The sequence below is a fragment of the Bactrocera neohumeralis genome, chromosome 4 (assembly GCF_024586455.1).
Source record: "Bactrocera neohumeralis isolate Rockhampton chromosome 4, APGP_CSIRO_Bneo_wtdbg2-racon-allhic-juicebox.fasta_v2, whole genome shotgun sequence".
Lineage (NCBI taxonomy): Eukaryota > Metazoa > Arthropoda > Insecta > Diptera > Tephritidae > Bactrocera > Bactrocera neohumeralis.
This window is the reverse complement of record NC_065921.1, coordinates 50,292,703-50,315,846: the sequence shown is the minus strand read 5'-3', so window position 1 is coordinate 50,315,846 and position 23,144 is coordinate 50,292,703. Positions and strand designations below refer to the sequence as shown.

The following is a 23,144-nucleotide window of genomic DNA, read 5'->3' as shown; positions in this document are numbered from 1 at the left end:
TCACTTTAGCTCGCCTTCGAACGGATGTTCTTAGGCTACCCAGAGGATACTTGGTCAAAGACCGGAAGTCGTGAGCTGCCTGAGCCATGTGTACAAGAATCGTTTCTGGCCATTCCCAAGTGAATGGCGATCAGAGAACTTTCCTCACTTGCGTGAACTTCTACACATGACTCCATCCTCCCTCATATTTACTTAAACTAATAATTTGTATTTTATTATTACATTCGGCAGAAAATGTCAACTTGTTATTAAAATCAAATATAATACAAGATTAAGTTTACCTCTATATAAAAATTATAATTCAGAATTCACATTTGTATAAAAAAGTAAAACTAGAAACTACAACTTAAAACTAATATGTGCAACTTAGAACTAATGTATGCAACTTAAAACTAACATGTACAACTTATAACTGATATGTACATATGGAATATGTGCTTTCCTTTTGTGAAAGTTTGTTGTCTTTCACGAAGCGCATGTGCTGACATGGGCAATTTCGAAGAGAGCTCCACATAATGCGCGTCCTCCAAGTCACTGGTGATGCGGTTAATTGAATGGTGTGTCTTTGCCGCTATGACGCGGCATTCGCGCAATAGCTTACTTTGTGCCTGCATCTCGGCCTTTTCTGGCATCTAGAAAATTAAAATATAAAAATTAGCATCTGTTTTATTTTGTAAATGTAAAACTGCATTACTTACTTTGTCTTTCTAGAGCCTTTGGCAGTGAGATGATCATCAACACCATTTATGAGTTTTGCCACCTTTGTCTCAATGGCATCCAGCTTCTGGATTATATCTGAAATACATAAACGTATTTTTTTACATTATACCTTATTAATACATTATACCTTCGTGGCCGCTAGACGATGGTGACGGTACAATTTTTGAAGGTTCTTCTGAAGAAGCGCAACAAGATTATAAAATTTTTTTATACACTTTATCTGTAAAAAAACATATTATTAAAAAATGCAAAATATTTACATACATATATTCAGTACAACCTCTGTGGGGGCTCAACGGTTGTGAGCATTCCACTTCGGAATCCATTTCTTCCACAAGGTTATCGAAATTCATTCTGTGAAAAATTATAAAAAAAAGTTGATGAATGAGTGGAACTAAAAGAACTTATCATCTATAGGTATGGAAAAATACTGATATTTAATATCTAACCTACTTAAATCTATCTAATTTTCTGAAACTGTACCTACAAGTATACCTTTATATTAAATTTAATATTAAACTTATTGGTCAATTATATTTATTTAACATCAACTAAAGGATTGCAATATTGATCTGGAGAATCTCCTATATCCGACCATACCCGTTTTAACGGTATTCTAAAGTCGGCCCAATTATAATTGTAACTGAACAATTCGTTTCAATTTGGATTTCAAATTGTTTACATTTACACATGTTTATATATGTATGTATGTAGATATAATGCACACGTTATATATTTCACACAAATGTCAACTAAAAGTTCAGTTCTTCCATTTTTGGAACAAATTTGTTAGCACATTCATGTCCAAATTGTTATATATTTCACACAAATTTAAAACACAACTTCTTGAATTAAATGCACAATCTAAAACACAACTTCTTGAATTAAATATACACTATTTAACTGCATTTATTTAAAGTAAAGTTAATAATTTTTAACTTATTCACATGAAATGTTGGTAATTCGCAATATTATATTAAAATTCTGCAAATGTTCCAAATGCTCCAAATGATTTTCTGTAATATTAAAATTTTAATTATACAGACAACATACAAATCACAATGCTTACCTTTTTCTCCTCCTTCAGCTTTTCCGTTAAACTTAAATAAACTTATCAAGGTAGGAACTTATCTCTTTAAAATCCAAAGGAAACTGCGCTTTTCGTTTTTTTCTTCTTCTTGAAAATTTGGGTATTTGTCTTTCCTATTCTAGCAAGTTAATATTACAATATGTTTAGAATGTCGATAGTTTTTCTCTATCTTACTTACGTATTCTCCCATTCAATTGAAAATTCCAGAAAATGTAAAAGTTTTGGTGGACAGCTGAAAATGTTTTAATGTGTTTGTGAATCTGTTACCTCCAGGGTTACTTGCAAACAATCATTAGGGTGAAGCATTTGTGGTTTTTAAAATATTGAAGGAGTGGTAATGGTCCCGCCTTAATAAGCTTAACGTAAATATCTACCAAACCACTTAAGCTAAAACGACCAAAATTGATCAGATCAAATTCTTTCGACATCTCCTCCGATAGTTTGAAAATGGGTGAAATCGGATTATAACCCCAACACTAGTTATATAACGGCTACTAAAAGTGCTAACTGAATGCCTCACCAAAATTGGACAATAGGTGTGGCGTTGCCGAAGATATCGACCCCAGTGCCTATGGCTGGCTATTTACACAAAATATGAAAAATATTATTGAAAATCGAAGATAATTTGTTTGGTATACTGTACCTTTCCGTCTAAAATGGATAAAATTTCCCTAGCCCCTATATACCATATGCCGTATATACTGATATAAGACTGGGTTAATACTGCCCCTATCCCTCTTACCGTGCGATTCTGTAACTTGAGACAGTCTCAAGTCTCTAAATTTGAGATTTTAAGTTAGAGACAATTTTTGAGACTTGAGATGATTTTGCTATTCTGTAAGTGACAGTCACAAACTCTATTACATTTCATTATTCAGAGATGTTTTTACACTTGAATGAAAATAAATATGTCGATAACAAATATTAAATATTCTATAACATAGTGAAAAAACATAATTATCAATGAAAATAAAAATATATGTTGACTTTGTTTCATAATATTTACGAAATTTATGTAAAATTGGTTTATTTTTAACCTTTTCGTTTTTGAGTTGCTTACAAAATATAAAGAAACGACAATCGATTAATATCTATGATGATCTCTATTCAGTATATTTAAAATGGCAGACAAGAGTTCTTTTTAGTTTTGTGACCTGCTAACTACGAGGTCTCAATATTTTGAGACTAACGCTAGAGACTGTTTAGTGAATAGTAACTAGTCTCAAATTGAGACTTTGCCTCAAAATGTCTCAAATAGAGACTAGAGACTGGTTACAGAATCCCGCTATTATACTCATATATGTATATAAGGATTTAAAACTTCCGGGTGCCTGTATACCATATATGTATATACATATGTACTATATCGGTAAATCTTAGTAAAATTCAATGAACGTATAAAATGCATATACATACATACATACATATAAATTACACTGGTAGACACATAATTTGTGACCTGAAAATGCTTAGGTGTTTCTAATGCAGTTTGATGCCCAGAGAGAGAATTTTTCTATAACCCTCAGATATTCTGTAACCTGCGGATTGAGATTTTTCAATACCCAAAATTTCATTATACTTATTGCATCATCTCATATTTTCATACGATCAGGAATTTATCCAGTTCAGACCGGGGGCCCTATTCTGTATCTCGATTCGGAAATGTATTCTATTCGAAATTCGGATCTACTTTATAATTATGCGAAAGTTGTACCACCCTGTGCCAGAATAAGTACGTCCAATTTTCGTTTTTGCTTTCTACAACTCAAAAGCTAAAGAATATTTTATTCGAAAATTGGCTTGAAAATGCGAAAATCGAGTTACAGAATATAAAAAATCCGAATTCGAGTAAATTTTTTTTCGAATCGAGTTACAGAATAGGGCCCCGGTTCTGTCAGCTTGTTTGAAGTAAAAAGTGTATTTTCATTTTGTTTTACAAAGTTTATCAGTAGACTAACGGTGTCCGAATCGGTTACGTGTTCTATGTTTGGATAGCAAAACGTTTTTGAGTTCATATTCTTTTCCGTTTTTAAAAATACTGTGTTTAAGATTTTTAGGTACAATGCTTAGGCAGTGCGTACATTGTGCCAATAGTTTTTGTTATGTGTGCGAAGGACTAGCTCGTAAATCGAAAAAACGTACTTTTACTCCGCTTGTACTAAAAGCTTACGAACTGTATTTTGGTGTTAAACTTGGGGACCAAAACAAAGCATGGACCTCTCATATTTGTTGTAAAACTTGTGCATTAAAGGTATTGGACCGAAGTCTAAACATACGGTTAAGTACTGTAATTTACCATCAATGAATGGACAAAAACACTCTAGTACTGAAGGTATTCGACGCAGTATCCGCCGATACATTAAGATCTATACACTTTTGCATGCGTTTGAACACTGATTGAGGTATCTCCAAAGCATTCCTTTTGAACGCATCAAACGCCTCTTCAGATATCGAAAACCGTTGATCTCTCAGTTTATTTTTTACGAACGGTAATTCGGTGCCAAGTCAGGACTACATGGAGGATGACTCATTAAATCGATGTTTTGAATACTCAAAAATGCAGTTGTTTCAGTTGATGTGCAAGAGCTAGCATGATGGTGGTGAAGAGTGATTTGTCTTCGGGGCTGGTTTTCCTGATTTCGTGAAAGATAACTGGCAAACAAATGATTGCATACGAGTACCACTCAGAATTTACTGTTCTGCGTTTCTGCTGTTATATAGTAAGTATTTTCATAGTCACATGTCAATGCAATGCATTAACAAAACATCGATGTTTTAGTCGATATGATGTATTGAAACTTGACATCGATGTTATGCGATCCATCTTATAAAAACATCGATGCATCGAAAGTAGTAATTTTACAGAAAGTAATAAAAAATTTATTTGAAAACTTAAAAAATGCAAGTTAAGTTACATTTGCTTATTTGCATCTGTTTATGAAATATATGGTAGTTATGCGAGTTTTTAAATAATATCATTAAAGAAAACTTTGCTAAATTGAGCTAACTCATATATTGGCCGAAATATCCAGTATTAAGTCACATGGAAGTTCGAAAATTTTTATATTAGTTATATGGGGGCTCAGGAAAGTATTGACCCGATTCAACACATTCTTATACACAGAAATACTATTGTCAGGAATGAATTCTTTCTGATTTTCAGTTGTACTATATATCTCACGCATTGGCCGATATTTTCGGATATACTATAGATACTGGATTCAATATATTCGGTATAAGGTGGCATATTTTAAAGGAATTCCTAATGCAAAATTGTATACCGTTATATTAATTACTTCTTGATTTGTAGGCATGATTGTAGTTCGATTTCGTCCATTCTTGCAGTGTGACATAGGAATATGAGAAGAATGCTATGTTCAAATTGAGTCGGAATCGGTCGGTCGGTCGTGATATTTCCGATTTCACCAAAAAGTGGGCGTTTCCTCATTTTCACACCGACTCCCATTGAATCCTTACACCGCCTTGGTGGTGAAATTTAATATCTTTGGTTATTGATTTAAGTTTTGTTTTGAACAGTTCCTTTATTTGGGGAGTGAGCGGGGTTATCTTCCAATTAAATTTTTTCACACTTTCGGTATGTGTTCTTATAACACCTGCGCTAAGTAAATATGGTTGTTGTACCTTTAGTGGTTTAGGAGATATGTATATTAAACTAATTAGACAGCGGAACCACTTTTTCAAATTTTTTGCTTACATTTTTTTCGGAATTTTCAGGTTTTCGGTTAATGGCGTTTTGTGAAATATGTGTACGAAGTTTGGTCACAATTTATTAAAGTTTACTCAAGTTATCGATTGCCCAGGCAGACATATAGATAACAATCACAATGCATGGTACCTTATTAATTTACTATATTGAAGATCATGTACTCAATTAGTTGTTTTCATATACTTTCATCGTTTCTAAAGAAATTACTTTAAATACATTCTCAAATGATAAATATATGATATAAACTCAACCGCAGAGATGAAATGTAAGTGAGTTGATGTGGTAAACTAAAGAGTCAAAATTCTTTATATTAGGGATATAAGGCTTAGACAAATTCCATTAATATTCAGTAGTAAACCATATAATTTTCAAGTAAACTTATCCATTTAATTTTGTTAAAATATCTCACATTTAGACCAACCTCACGGTTTAGTCAGTTGGAAAGTCGGAATTTATTTTATACATATGCTATATTAGATTTTTATCTATGTATTTTTGAAAAAAGGACATTTTATTAAGACGCCACTTACTAATAATATGCCCATTTCATTAAGGTACACTTACCATCAGCGATAAACATAGAATAAAGTGAGCCGGTTGTTTGAAAATCGTTATATGAGTTAGATGGGGGTTAGGGCAAGTTTTCATCATTTTAGGTACAAATATACATTGTATTAGTGAACCACGATATTTTGTTTTCACTAAGGTAACACACATATTTGTCGATAAATTTTTAATCAGATATATTCGTTGATGATTGATTTGCGAGCTGGAAAGTGAAAGAATTAGGTGATTTAAAATTATATTTATATATCTTAATTTATTTAGCAGTTATGGCATTTTATACTATATACAGGATTTGTCCGGAAAGTAATAGGACTGATTTTCTTCCGTCGCGACTGTACTTCGGAGTGTGCGCGCATCGCCTGGATTCGGTAGAGGGCGTTCCTAGCTAACGAAGGAGCGGCTGGTCAGTTGTCTTCGAGCATCTGGAGAGTCAGGACAAACATTTTCGCTCGACGTGTTTCTGTGAGTGGTGCAAGCCGAAAATGCAGCGTTCGTAAGAGCAGAGGACGCGATTAAATTCTGTGTGAAACTCGGTAAATCTGCGACAGGGACGTTTGATATGATCTAGTACGCTTACCCAGATGATGCTTTAGCAAGAAGTAGTGTGTTTCGGTGGCACCAGGCTTTTTTGAAGGGGCAAGAAGAAGTCGCTGATGAAGACCGGAACAATGAGCAAATCCAAAGTGAAAACAATGCCCATTGTTTATTTGACATCAAAGGCATCGTCCAACATGAATTTGTTCATCCTGGACAAACCGTCAACTCCAAATTTTACGTGGAAGTCCTCAAGAGACTCAAACGAAGGTCATTCGGGTCCGACAAGACATCGCATCCGATTGGATGTTGCACCACGACAACGCCCCGCTTGAACAGCTACCGAACTAAGACCGGAATCCCAACGCTTTCGCAGCTGTCATACAGCCCAGATGTGGCTCCCCATACCATACCATACAACAAGCACAAGGCTATTCCGGAGAAGCCCTCCGTGACGCCTGCAATGCATGGAAATTGCGCTGGCATGCAGAAGGAGTCTATTTAGAAAGTTTTTAAAAAATTGTAACGATTGGTTCAATAATTTTTTTTAAATCGACTTAGTCCAATTACTTTCCGGACAAACCCTATATTTTCGATTTAAGGTGTTTTGTGGGCATTTGTAGGGTTCGATTACGCCTATTACGAACTCGTCCTCACTTCTTTGCCAAGAAATATGTCTTCAGTTTTATTGAAGCTACAGCTTGTACAGACAAACGGACAGACTGACATCCAGTTTTCATATATATGCATAACTCTTTATTTACTATTACTTTTAGGTGACACAAAAATCGTTAGATGAACAAAACTATTTTCCTATGAAGTAACATGTTGCAAGATTACAAAAACGCAAGTACTTGATTATTTGACTTTTCCACATAAATTTGAGGTTATGTGAGAAAAGTCTATATACAAAATTTATGTATCTTTTTATTAACGACAAAATTTTTTTCTATGGGACTCATAGTTTTGTAAACTATTTTTCTTTTAATGTTTTTAATTTTAACTATCGTTTAAGATGGGTTTAATCTTACTTTGAAGCTCTTTCTTTTTTTAACATTTTCAAAGACTTCTTCTCTAGTCTATTTACGGCAAATAAGATATTTTATGAATATGGGAAATTTATTTTGTAGAAAAATATAAAAAAAATTTAAATATGTACATAAGTATAACCTTTTACGGTTTAAGGTTGGACTTTAATCTCGAATAACTTCTAAACGATTTGACTTAACAAAATATCAATTCAAAGCTGTTTTGTAGATCGTTAAATTCTCTAAAAGGATATGATTATTTTAATTTTCAGTACACAATAATTTGTACAATTAAACATGCAAAGTAAATAGCAAATATTCGTTTGTTATTTATATGGGAAATCATAAATCGTAATGCGTCACTTCCTAATGTTAAGAAAAAGGTTTTTTTCGTTAAGAACGAATCTTTTGTTTCACCCTAATTGTATTAATATTATAATTATTAGAATATAACAGTATGTATAATTCAATTTCGATTTTTTTAATACGTTGTTTTGAATTTTAGGTGACGACATATTTCTTATACATTTGTTTAAATCCTTAAAAAATATACAAACAATTATTTGCACATATGATAATGGACTCGATCCTAAATACTTATAATACTATTTTACGAGAAACTTTAGAGTACAGCAAAGGGAAAAATAACAACTATTGACAATGGTCAAGGTTCTAGTGCAGATCAAAATTATTTTTCTCCACAGCAAAATGTTGATGATAGTAATGACAACGACGCGGAGATCGTTGTTCAAAAACAAAATCTATGCAAATATCGCCGATCACAGTGATTAAGAGCTCCATTGAACAACTTCATATCTTTGCAAGACAACAAAAACTTCGGATTATTCAATAGGGGTATTCTCTTGCTCTTGCAAAACCCTTGCACGGTGCAAGAATTGCATATATTTTCTCTTGGTGCACCGACACAACAACAAACACACGCAGAAAATTATTTGCAATGGCTGCAAAATATGTCAGACCAAAACCCATGTATATTTGTGTGCAATGTCACAACCTTGTTTTAGCTGTCATTTTACATGAAGACATATTACGTCGTTAAATTGTTGAGGAAGGTAAGTTTTAAATAGATTTTATAATTTTTATTTAAATTATAAAGATTTGTTACAGTTTCTTTGTTAAAAATGTATGCAGAAGGTGCGCCAATTCACAATAGCCATGCATAAAAGTCATTCACAATAAATTGACCGAATCAGCCGTTCATATATCACTAGATTCTGCAATGGGTGCTCTCGTGCCCTTGTATATTTCGGTATAGTATTTTTACAATCTGCAATCTTGCAAGAGCAAGCGAATACCCCTAATACGAGTATAAGGAATTTCTATTGGCTTAAAATTTCACTGTGCTTCAAAGTCGGACTTTGATGTTGCATGTCATATACTTAAACTTGAAAACATAGAATTCTATACTTATGCTACTTGACACGAAAAACCTCTTGCATTTTAGGCTTGACTATTTTCAACCGAGCACCATTGAACATGCTCTTATTCAATGGGGCTTAAATGTCAAAAAGTTAAGCTATGTAGTTTAAAAACGAAGGTGAAGTAACAGTGTACTGATTATATATGTGATCTCTTTGGTCACACAATCGATATCCATGAACGAATGTAGAAAAGCCTATTCCATCATTATGATTACGTTAAAGTGAAGCCTACGACGCATATATGTAAATTATTATACTCGTTTATACCCACAACAGCCATTTTGAGATATAACAATTTCTTGGTAAATCTAGTGTTAAAATCCGCAATAAAGACTGAAATAACCTACATTCGACATTAGAGGATAGGTCTTCCCCCTCTCAGAACATAAAAAAAGATTTAATGAAGAAATATTCAATCATTCCAAAGTTGAAAGATTCCAAATTTTAAAAATAACAAAATTAATGAATTTAATTTTCCTATTAAATTCATTAAATTCGTTCAAAACATTTAAAAAATCGTAGTATCGCAGTTCATATTGGTAGAGCCAGTCCTCATATCTCGAAATCCCAGTTTGATGTCTTCAAGGCGCTTGTTTGTCCTCTTTGCAGTGCAATATGTATTTATACTGCAGCTTTTCTCTATTTAAATAAATGCACTACATCAATATTTGCAGGTGGTACAGTGCGTAAATGGGCGACATCGGACAACAATCACGCTTTCTTCCCATATAAGGCAATTTTAAAATCAAATATCAATAAATATAAAGGAATACACTTTGTACGAATAATGCTTTTAAAGTATGCCACCCTATTACCAAAAATTGTCCAAATCTAACCAAACTGTACCTTATTGAATCTCGGAGAATATTTTATTAGCATGTGACATGTTAATATTGTGTAATATTGGCAAAAGTAGATAAAAGCTTTATACGAGTATTTATACATGTATATTCTTAAATTTTTTCTTCAAATAGGTTTTAGTTTCTTAGATGGTGTCATAATTTAGCTTATATCATAATAATCATTGTTATAATTAAGAAAATGAGACAATTATGTTTAAACTCTTATTTTAATTATTAGTCGACAGCACTTTTATATACATAAATTTGTCAATAAATAAATGTTTAAATAAAAAATTCTTATAATAGAAAAAGATAAGGAATTACATACTCTTGATAACTATGTATGCATGCTATTGCGGGAATTAGGAGAAAATCCCTTTCTTGAAATTTATTGATAACATATACTATATTCCTTTATGCGGCGTCATGTAATCAAATGAAATAGCAATATTCACACTAGGGCGGGTCGATTTAAAAATCGCCCATTGCTCTATGAAAATCATATTCTAGGGATCAAAATAAGAAACTTTGCCGAAGGAACCATACCTCTAAAACGAATTTTGATGTCCCCCAATTTGGGTCGAACTTTTGGGTAGGGGCAAATTTTGAAAAATCCCACTTTGACCCATTTAGAGTGCTCCAATCGAGTCCACTTTGGACGGCCGATCCACCCATGCCAGTGGCACACCCCTTGGAACTCCCCTGGTGGCTTCCCCATACAATCATTTCAAAAAATCACCATTTTTGGCCTTTACATGAAAAAATCAGCTAAATGGCTATGTTTTTTATTTATTTCTATTTATTTATTTATAATAATATATATTTTTTCTCTTAAGAAATTTATTTAGTCAGAACATATGTAAATGAAAAAGTTAATTTAAGTGAGTTATAGAAAAGAAACTAAAAAAAAATTATTGTTTGAAGTCTTTTTACTTTCAAGTCTGGGCAATTTCGCACGGCTCTCTAATTTCGTCGCCATAACAGCCTCTACATTTTCCGGTATAACCCGCTTGGAAACGCTAGCTAGCATTTGAACATGTCGTTCCGTTCCTTGTATGTGTGATGGAATTTTTGAATCATTAAACGGTGGATCATCTTGATTTAAATATTCTTTCAATGTATCGTACGGAATGCTTCACGTGAATGGTGGTTTAAATACGATATTTATATCATTCAAATTGATCATTTCCGTATAACTTGTGCAATTAAAGTTTATATCTGGTTTTTTATAAACTCTAAGTTCCATTGGCTCGTCAACATCGGTTCAATAGCGTAGAATTTTCTTGATGACACAGTCGCGCTTTTCTTTCCTATCATCAAACAACATTGACAACAAGATATTTTCCGAATGCGCTTAATATGAATTATCTTTAATTACTTGATTGACAATTTTGCGTAAACGAGGTTCTAGAAATCGTGACCAACCAATGAACTTGAAAAATAATGCACTGCCGTACACGACAGAGCTGTAATACTTGATATTGAAGTACATTGGCACATAACATTTAATTATAAATTCAATCAGAATTCTTAAATTTACATCTGAATTTTCCGTTGTCACATATAATCGCAATAATCTAGCGGCCTTGGTGAGCCACCGAGAATGTACAATTTTCCCTGGTTTGATGTTAGCCAGATCCACCGGAACCACGCCGCTAGAAATTGCATGGGCCATATCGTATAAGTACTTCGAATCGGTGGAAAATTCTTTTTTTTCTGGAGCAGGGGGCATATTTTGCAACTCAATTTTCTGGAAGCCGTCCACCACCTAAAAATATATAATAATAAAATAATTAAAAATGGTTGACAATTATAATAAATGAGTGATAGCAATAACTTACCGGAAGAGTTTCACAAGTTTCGATTTGGCGGCTCAGTTTTCCGGTTTCCGATCTTGGTCCAGTGCTGGTTGATTTATCCAAAGCTTCAAACAAATGCCGAAACGGAAGTTCGTTGAAGTGTAGAAGGCAAACAAACCAATGCAATGGTCTTTTTAACAGCAATTCGAATCGTAGTATAATTCCACCGTGTGGGCCAGTGTTTGTTGGCTCACCGTCAATGCATATTCCAATTAATGTATCCAGTGATATATTTTTATCGTTGAAAAAACCATTTAATTTGGTTGTTTTGTATTCAGCGGTTTCATGTTCCAGTCTTACGTAACCAATCAATTCAGAATTGGGTTCTCTCAAAATAACAAGATGAGGTTCTTTCACCATTCTAGTATGATACTTCTCATCAATTTTATCTATCGTTAAAGTATCATCTTTTCTGCCATCGAATGAAAACGCTAACAAATTGGTATCATCTAACCGTTTATGAAGCACTTCTTGTCTGCATTTCTCTTTTGCTCTGCGAACTTTCGATTTATCCATGATGAGAGGTTTCCCATGCTTATCTTTAATTTTAAGATCTTGCAAAAGAGCGGTTCCCAATGCTGATGCTACTCTGTCAGGCACACCAAATCTGTCACATACCAAGGCAAAGTTAAAACAATCGTAAGCGGTGCGTATGTTGAATCATCGGGATCTTGGTATGTTGGCATTGATGACATAGACGTTGCTCCTTGCTCTTCAGTTTCCATCATTAATGCATTCATTGTTAGTCTTCTCTGATTATGTTGATCGTGCATGAACTCTTTGAGGCGTTCGGGAACCCAGCCGCATGCACATGGAGCTGCCTTCAAATCGCATTTACATGTTCCAATGTAAAAAATTGTTTCCAGAGATTTTACATACTCTGTAAATTGTTGGGTGTTGTTTCTTCTCTTAATTTGCTCTTGATACTTCTCAAGCAATTTATTCAATTTATTACATACACCTTTTTTCTGCATTATTTCTATACCAAGTTTTTCCCAAATTCCAATCAACTTATCTTGTACTTGAATAGTGAATGATTTATGGGAAAACTTTTTATACTCTCACAACAATGTTGCTAAGGAGAGTATTATAGTTTAGTTCACATAACGGTTGTTTGTAAGTCCTAAAACTAAAAGAGTCAGATATAGGGTTATATATACCAAAGTGATCAGGGTGACGAGTAGAGTCGAAATCCGGATGTCTGTCTGTCCGTCCGTCCGTCTGTCCGTCCGTCCATGCAAGCTGTAACTTGAGTAAAAATTGAGATATCATGATGAAACTTGGTACACGTATTTCTTGGCTCCATAAGAAGGTTAAGTTCGAAGATGGGCAAAATCGGCCCACTGCCACGCCCACAAAATGGCGAAAACCGAAAACGTATAAAGTGTCATAACTAAGCCATAAATAAAGATATTAAAGTGAAATTTGGCACAAAGGATCGCATTAGGGAGGGGCATATTTGGACGTAACTTTTTTGGAAAAGTGGGCGTGGCTCCGCCCCCTACTAAGTTTTTTGTACATATCTCGGAGACTACTATAGCTATGTCAACCAAACTCTACAGAGTCGTTTTCTTCAGGCATTTCCATATACAGTTCAAAAATGGAAGAAATCGGATAATAACCACGCCCACCTCTTATACAAAGGTTATATTGAAAATCACTAAAAGTGCGTTAACCGACTAACAAAAAACGTCAAAAACACTAAATTTTACGGAAGAAATTGCAGAAGGAAGATGGTGGGCGTGGCCTCGCCCACTTATGGACCAAAAACCATATCTCAGGAACTACTAGACCGATTTCAATGAAATTCGGTATACACATAATATTTTCTTAACACCCTGATGACATGTACGAAATATGGGTGAAATCGGTTCACAACCATGCCTTCTTCCAATATAACGCTGTTTTGAATTCCATCTGATGCCTTTTCTGTATAATACGAGTATATACATTAGGAACCAATGATGATAGCGGAATAAAACTTTACAAAAATACGGTATTTGAAAAATATGTAAATGACGTATAATGAAATCTCGATTATCACTTTATCATGCGAGAGTATAAAATGTTCGGTGACACCCGAACTTAGCCCTTCCTTAATTGTTTTGTTCTGTTTTAGCACGTTCGCTTAAGTAAAAATAATATCTCAAGATATCCAGATGGGTTGGTAAATTAAGATCAGTCAAATCAGTAGACACACCAAAAACAGTAACATCATGCTTGGGTATATGACTCATTGGGTTTTCGATAGTTGTTGATGTAGTTGCTTCATCTTGCGGTGTAGAGGATGGGAGATTCATTGTAAACTTTTTGATTTGGAATGGTCACTTCACTTATTATTTTTCTTGAAATACCATAGTGGTTATTGCTTTAGTTCTCCTCACTTTCAGAGGTAATAAGAGTGAAATGGGAATTTCAATTCTATTTCAAAATTTCCTACCCAAAAGTTCGACCCAAATTGGGGGACACCAGAACTCGTTTCAGAGGTATAGTTCCTTCGGCAAAGTTTCTTATTTTGATCCCTAGAATATGATTTTCATAGAGCAATGGGCGATTTTTTTGCGTCCCCACAAATCGACCCGCCCTAATACACACATATATGCAAATACTTATGTACATATATGTATGTTCATACAGGGTCTCTCTCGAATGTAATAAGACTGATTTTCTTCCGACGCGATTGTACTTCCGAGCAGCTACCTAACCAAGGCCTGGTTCCCCCGGACGGTTTCCTTGCAAGGCTATTCCGGAGGATGAGTTCCGTGACGCCTTCAATGCTTGGAAATCGCGCTGGCAATATATATTCAATAATATTTTTAAATCGAGTCAATTCATTATTTTCCGGACAAACCATGTATGTGGCTTAGATTCTGAAATTATATGAACGCATATTTTAGTTAAGCCTTCGAAAGAAGTTGATATCTTTGCAGTTCTATGGAGCCCTTAAAAAATAATTAGAAGACGATAAGATCAAACAATATGACGGCCTACTTTCCTTGTAACGTTACTTTGAATTCAAAAATCTCAAAAAATTATTTTGACACTTTTAGAAGGGGAAAAAGTATAAACATGTGTAGCTTCTATAACTTACACATGTTTATACTATGAATACTAAAATCTGAAGTATCAATGAAATGTTAACTTTTTTTTCGTAGTTCATGCTAATAAAACGAAGAAACTGTACTTGATTCACGGCCTGCTCAAACCCAAAATGGGCATATTTTTGTATTTTACTAAGGTATATTATAGGTCATTTAGTTTAATAACTATATTTTATTTCCTGTCAGCGAAGTAATGTATCTCACATGAGATATATCCGACATAAACTTAACCGAAGAGGCTAAATTTAATATATCGAGTTGATGTGCAAAATGTCAACCAGAAGATCGGAATTGATAGTATTGACCATATATGTATGCGGCATAAGGTCAATTGGATGTTTGAAAATATTTTAACAGGTTTATGGGAGATAGGTATGTTGCCTATTTTTGGCTTTACTACATAGTATTATTAATAGAAAAAGATGGTTTCCGAGTTCTATGTATATTAAGGTACATCACATACAATCAACAATACATATACTTATAAGGAGTAATATCAATCGGATGTTTCAAAATATTGATATATCTTATATGGAGCTAGGGCAAGTTTTCACCAGATTTAATCGAATTTAGACACAGAGATGCTTCGTTAAAAGAAAAATGCGTTCTCAAAATTTAATTAAGATAATTCATATACACTCAGTCCTTTTTTTACGCGATTTTTGGTTCTGCCACTAATCGCGTAAAAATGGTTAGTTTTCCAATATTAAATGACGAATTGGTTCCGAATATAAAAAATATCGCGTATAACAAAATATACGCGCAAAAAAATATTCAAAAACAATACAATAAGTTTCAAATTTCAGACTTATGATTTATTCATTAATAACAAAATAAAAAATACAAAACAAAAACCATATATAAAAGAGACGAAAATAGAAAATAGGTAGATTTATTGAAAAAAGCGTTGAATGCTGTTTAATCACTGTCATTATCCGTAGTGGAAATTATTCTTAGCCGCTTATTTTGATGGCCGGCACTGATATAACTAGAATTTCTATCAGAATCAATAGTAAGAACTATGGATTGATGTTCTGATTGACTTAGCATCTCCGAGTTTGAATGCTTCTTTTTGGACCCAATAAGTTCCGATGTAGTTCTTTATATCTTAACATGCAGAGACTCAATTCTTTTTGAAAAATTCGTGCACGTTCGGCATCAGTATCATTTGCTACAAAATAATTTTCCAATTCTGCTGCAAGTTTAAGACCAAGCAAAAAACGAAAAAAAGCAATCGCGTTAAAGTGAGACGCTCGCGTAAAAAAAGGAATTTGCGCTGCGAAAATAACCGCGTTAAAGTGAAATAGCGTAAAAAGAGATCGCGTAAAAAAAGGACTGAGTGTATTGGCCAATATTTGGGGTATAAAGTCAGCCGGAAGTTTGAAAAATGTTCTATTAGGTACGAGTATATGAGGGCTGAGTAATATTAATTATTTGAGACATACCATTGTAAGAAAGAATTATCCCTGAGTTTAAATTATATATATCACACATTAACCGCTATTTTCAAAAATAATTAAGCAATAGGCTGTGTGGTCTACATTTCCGGCATCTGGGGATTGAATAGTTTTAGTTCGATTTGGACAATTTTTAATCAGTAAGTGGCAATATTCAAACAAAGTTTTTCCGGACATATTGAGTAGTTCTTGATTTTTATACTACGAAAAGAATGAATCAGATGGATTTTAAAATCAGGGTCGCTAAGGAGAATCGAAACAAGTTATATACGTGAGACTCGTGTTCATGTATTTAAAAACGCATGTCTCACATTGTGTTTCTGCCTCGTGTCGATCGAGTTAGTTTATGTGCTGCTGTCTAAAAATCGTACAACTACGGAATTAGGTAAAAACCGCTCTCTTTAAACTGTATTTTGACAGTATTATAGTGGGATCATTCTTTTTACTTGTAGAACTGTCAGTCTGGTGGTGAATTGACGTCTGTCATTAAAAGTATTTTCTTTCGAAGAACGAACCTCGGCCCTCGACCAAACAAGTTACGTGTATATTCCCCTAAACCTAATTATGTCTTTACACGGTATACATTGATCATTCTCCCAAGTTTATGCTATTGGCAATTGCTCTGACCATTGTTCACAAAAGGGAATTGACGAGACGAGTTGAAATCCGAGTGACTGTCTACGTCCGTGCAAGCGATTACTTGAGTAAACTTAATGAAACTTGGTACATTAATTCCTTGGCACCAAGGAAGATTGGCACAAAACCCCATTAGTCGAATATTATAAAGTGCTATAACTAAGCTCCGAATTAAGATACTAAACTCTGAATTGATACTAACCATATCTCCTAAACTAAATTTGCTGAGGGTAAATCTTTTTGGCATCCCTACTCACCCTGTGAAAATAGTTAATTTCGGATTCATTCAATTTTGTTAAAAATACTAAAAGTTAATTTTATTTGGTTTAATTTTTGCGAAATATGTTCATATCACGAATTTAGAAGAATTTCCTATTTGTGTATATAAGCCAGTTTACTGGTCTCATACGAGTAGCATTGAAAATGACATGGCGCAAATTCTACATTTATGTAAGTATGTGATTTTATACGCATTCGAAGCAAGCGAATGCGAGTCACTGATGATGACAGAAATTAAATTTACACATGTTCCTGTATTTATGAATATCATATTAATTTTTTCTTACCTTAATAGTTGAATAACCAATTCTTCTGGTTAACAATAAGGCTATTTCACATAAATGTTTTTATTTCCTGAACTTGTCTTTCATTTAATTTACATAATTTTTAAGCAGATCTTTTTTTCTTAAGTAACTATAATTGTGCAAATACACATTATATACGCAATTAAATAAATAAACATTAATTCTTGTTCTTAAAATATGTTTGTTTTTCACTTATTTTAAAGGTTAAGGAACTAACCTATTTTTGCATACGACCGATGTCTCTTTGTACACGTTTTTTCTGGAACCAATCTAAAGAAATAAAAAATTTTACACCCGATATGGTTCGAAAGGTCTTTACAGGTGCCGGTGTTAAAATTGGACGTTCAGCGTGTCACCGCCCACATTTAGGTGAAAGTCAATATCCAGGATCTATTCGACAATATTATCGAAATTCAACGAAATTCGGCAATATTATCGAAATTTATATATATGCGAAAATGGCCGTAATCAGTCATAAACCACGCCGATTCCTCATATAATGTTCTTTTTAATTCCACATGATTCTTTCATTTCAAGTATTAGATTAGATAAGTAAATGAGAATTGCACCGCGACCGAAGGGCGCGCTTCATTTCCAGTATACAAATCAATGCATCCGGATAAAACCTTGCACGAATAGTGCATTTAATGTAAAAATCGGACCAAAACTATTTAACCCTAAATACCAAATACGTGGACCCTAGTTCCTATTGTGAAATTTTTTTCGAAAATATTGGTCAATCACTGAATTCTAAGTTAAGTCTTCCTCCATACACTAGTCGTTGAAATCTTATACAAGGTGTGTTCCAAAGTAAACAAGACTTTTTGAATCTAGCGCCCCTGCTTTTTTTTATATACAAGAAGGAAACATCGAAAGCCTGGTCCCCATGTCAGTGTGGAACTTTAATCCGAACGAAACCTCCTACCGTCCTGTACCGTTCCCCCCGGTATCACCGTCAAGTATTACGTCGGGAGGATGGTTGAGTGACACTCATGCGTACGTGGTGGTCAAAATGCATTCAGTTACAAATTGCATTTACTTGGGCCACCTCCGTTGGTCTGATAACCCCCCTCGTACATCGTTCATCGCCAACCCTTCCCGTCACGTCAATGTTAGTGTAAGCTCTCTTCTCTGCCGCTGTTCGCTAGCACGTGGCGATTTCATAACCCTGGCTGCCACTTCGCAAGCAGCTTTCCACTTCTCTACTGATTCGACCATTTGGTTTACCAAGTTATCAGGAGTTGGGTCTACACCGCACGAATTTTTTTAGTGTTGCCTCTCATGATTATATTTCGGGCAATAGAAGAATGTGTGTTCGGGTCGGGTAGGGAAGAGTACCGAAACTATTCTCTCAATTATTGAGGGGGAGGTTGGCATTTGTCTACCAGTGGGAGTTTTCCCATTACCGTTTTATAAGCGAGTCCCCAAGCGTTGTTTTCGACAACGTCGCACAGTTTAAGGAAACATCCTTGCTTACTTTTTAATTGCCTGTTTTAGCAATTTTCTTTTGTCCTTGAAGTGTTTTTGGAGAGTGATGTATTCAGAAGTACCACGTAACCTTTGGTACAAGCGTCTTGCGATTGTCTCGAATATGCCATAATACAACTCATAATCGAGCGAGCAGCTTTGTTAGCCGACAACAGATTGTCGGGAAGTGTAGTTGGTCTGAAGGCTTCTTCAAAGAGGTCTGGGTCGAATGTTTTGAGTTGCCAGTTCCTTTTTTTTGGGTCGATAAACTCTGTCGTGTCTCATCCGAGGCTGGTTGTTACTGTTCCTTGGCCAATTAAGAAACTCTGTCGTGCGTGTGTAGTATTTATATCGAATATAATTGTGTAGTGATCGCTACAAGTGTCATGGTCGCTGATTTTCCAGTGAGATCTGCTATTATCACTTTGGTTTTACAACTGGCATCGACCACTAGGTTGTCGATAATACGCCTGTATTCTTCGTCGCTAAGGCTAGGAGGTAAGTAGCAGCTGTATATATTAATATTATTGACAAAACCATCTGAAGAGAAAGGGGATTACATTTCCATATAGCCGCTTTCTTTCGAGTGTCACTTATCCAGGTTACGCCTTGTCCGATTTTGTATGGTTCGCTTAGTAGAACCACATCAATTCGCTTTTCGGCTGACTGTTTTAAAAAGTCGTGTGCCACTTGGCAATGGTTTCCATTAAGTTGTAAGAACCTCATGTGACCTGTTGAGCTGCTTTCTTGTATATTGGGCACCTGACGCTTCCTGCTCAATTTCTTTTGTACCGGCTTTCAAGCAGAGCAAACATTTTGGTATGATATTGCAGTCCTTTGCCGGACACACTGCAAAAACCTGCATAAATGAGGACAGGTCCAGACACTGCAGGAAATGTGGCGAAGGGGAGCACCAGGCAAAGGACTGCAATTATGATATTGATATTTGATATTGATCGAGACATTTAAAGCATCGCTGTGATTGCCTATATTCTCGTATGCGGTAGCTTACCCATCCAACTTTCAGCATTTTAGTCACTAGGAGCTGTCTAACTGCTTCGACCGGGAGTTTAATAAGTCTTTCTCCAGCTCTTGATTGACGAGATCGTCAGTTCAGGGTTTCCTAATTCTCTCTGCAGGGCAGAGGGTCAGAAGCTTAACGTGAGCTTGATCCCCAAGACATTTTTTCATGGTTTCCTTAGAGTCGGTTGGAATCACTGCTCCGCTCAATTGTAGCAACATTTCACCACTTTGTGTTTTGCGTATCTTTGTCACGATAGTTCCGAATCCGCCGAGTGTTGAGTCGGACTTGATTTTCCGTAGCATCTCCGCATAGGAAAGGTCCCCGTTTTTTGATATTAAAATCTCTTGGGGTTGTATTTTTGGCAATTTTGCCGTCTTCTGGTTGCCTTCCTTAGCTACTATATTCCACTGTTCCTCCATTGTCTTTGTTGTTGTTGTTGCTTTATTAATGGACCCTTTCGTTGGCTGCGTGCCTAATTGTGTTATTGCTGGCGACTTTACAGGGGCTTCAAACATTTGCGCAGTAGAAATATCATTTTCTATTTCTGTTTGTTTGAACTGATCAATTAGGCTTGTTCTTGCTCGGGTTTTTGGTAAATTGATACAAGATCGTCGGCTTCGTTGTTGAGTTTGCTTCTCCGCTATTGGTTCGTCGCTGAGTGTAATGCGACCTCTTTTTGTCTGGGCGGTCGGGTGGATAGCCGACTCTCTAACCTCTGCTACTACTTGTTTTTACAATTGCGAAATTTTGTCTATTATGTTTCGCATATGCTGATTTACATACCTTTGTTTTTGGCCATGGGTCAGCACGATTAACTCTTCTATTAGTATGCCTAGACCATCAAGAGCGAACTCTCCTTCGCTCACACTTATTGCATCTTCGTTTCTAGTGGTGCTTTGTGTTGGCAGGTCGGCGCTGGCTTTATTATTTGCCATTGTGATGTTATTTGATGGAGTCACATCGTGAGTGGCCGTATTTGATGGGGTCACCTCTTCTAAAGTGTCTGGTGTGTCTGGGCGCTTTGTCGATCAGGCGATCGGATGGTCTTGTTGCTCCTTGTAAACGGGCTACAATCCTCATTGTTACCAAAGATGGCATCTGTTGCTTTAGGTTTAGCTGACATTTCTCAGCTATTCATATAGCAGTCCGCTAATCTAGCTGTTGCTCGAAAATTCCTCAGCGTGAAACGTCAGGAATTTCTCTTTGCGTGGGTTGTGGATTGTGGGATCTAAACAGGTATCAAAGGGAGAGCTAAGAAGATGCGCTCTTCGCGATTTCCCTTTTGTGCAAACCTTCTCCCAAATAAATACATATTTATTAAGTGTTTTAACACTCACCGCTTTTGTAGCTTAATTATGCTCAGTTTTTTTTATTAGCTTGAGCTGATGTGGACACTGTGTGTGTTTCCGCGCTCTTAGGAACTAATTTAGAATTATTTCCTATCGTACTTGATGCCATAAACGGAGCACCAAAAAAACACGTCACGTCACTAACTCGCCTCTAACTATTATTCGCCCCTGGTGGCGCCATCTATATGTCGACTAGTGCGTTAGAATCTGCTATCTTTATCGATTTTCCAGGGAGAATTTCATGACATTTCACCTATTGGAAGTGAAGTTATTGCGTTTTAAGTGTCAGTATGTTTGTGTTATCGGTGCGAAAATCAGCTTCGAACAACATTAAGTTTTGTTTTAAAATTGGTAAAATTTTTACCGAAACGTTTCAATTGATGAAACTAGTTTATGGCGATGATTACCATAACAGCGTTTTAAAGTGGTCGTGAGGACATAAATGACTATCAACATGTGTGCCAACCAAAATCCATGATCACCGGAAATTTCAACGAAACTGTGCGTGAATTAATCAAAAATTAGTCGAAATCATCATTGAAATTCACGGAAATGGAATTAAACATCTCCAAAACATCGATTTATCGCATTTTGACCGAACAATTGGACTTACGAAAGGTGTGTGCAGGGTTTGTTCCGCACAAATTGACTGACGACCAAAAATTGCTCAGAATCCAACATTCGAAGGACATCTTGTGACCGATTATTTGACCAAAAATCACATTTTAACCATTAACCACTCCCCGTATTCACAGGATATGGCACCGTGCGACTTCTTCCTTTTCGGAAAAATGCATCTGCCCATGAAAGGAAAGCGTTATGCAGACGTAGAGGCTAACCAAAAGGCTTGCTACGGCATACTGGTGGCCATACCGGCCAACGACCTAAAACACTCGCTCAACATGATTTTGGACCATGCAAAAAACTGTATTGAAGCAGAAGGATACTATTTTTAAATAATAGATTTTGCCGAAAAACCATTTGTTCTGTTGTTTTTTTTAAGTCCTGGTTACTATGAAACTCACCTTGTGCTGACGAGTCGTAGAGAAATGCTTGGTGTTATATTTTTTGAATCTTGAATTTAACGAACCATTCCGACACATACTATATTATGATATTAATTCTCATTCCTGCACATTTGATTTATCTCATTCACTTTTCGAAATTAAAAATACCATACTGCTTTCTCTCGATAAAAAAAACCGTAAAAACTGTTTATAACGTGTTTTAAATCTTAGTTGTTGAAATTTTTGATTCTGTAGCTGAGCAGTGTTAGATCCCGACGCTTAAAATATATAGTAGAAATTCGGAAGAAAACTTTCCTGATAATAGTATGCTTGTATGTAAAAAAATATGTTGAATCGGCCAAATAATTACCTTGACCACATATCTCTAATACATGGTTTGTCCGGAAAGTAATAAAACTTAGTCGTTTAAAAAAATGTATTAAACCAATCGTTACAATTCTTCAAAAACTTTCAAAATATGCAGAAGGAGCGCTGCCAGCGCAATTTCTGAGTATTAAAGGCGTCACGGAAGGCATTCTCCGGAATAGCCTTAAGAGTCGAGTTGCATGCTGCTTGGATCCCATTTCATCGGCCTTTTCAGGCAAGGAAACAAAAAAGTCCAGGGACCCACATCTGGGCTGTATGGCGGCTGCGGAAACGTTGGGATCTCGGCCTTGGTTAGGTAGCTGTTCACAAGAAAGGCGGCGTGA

The 23,144-nt window shown here is 35.4% G+C and overlaps 1 protein-coding gene across 6 annotated transcripts in view; it reads left to right on the top strand.

Annotated features, from left to right (window-relative positions):
* The window catches only part of LOC126754515 (sodium-dependent neutral amino acid transporter B(0)AT3), a 66,369-nt gene that overhangs the window by 20,437 nt on the left and 22,788 nt on the right, over nt 1-23,144 (top strand). The gene's annotated exons all lie outside the window — the stretch shown is intronic.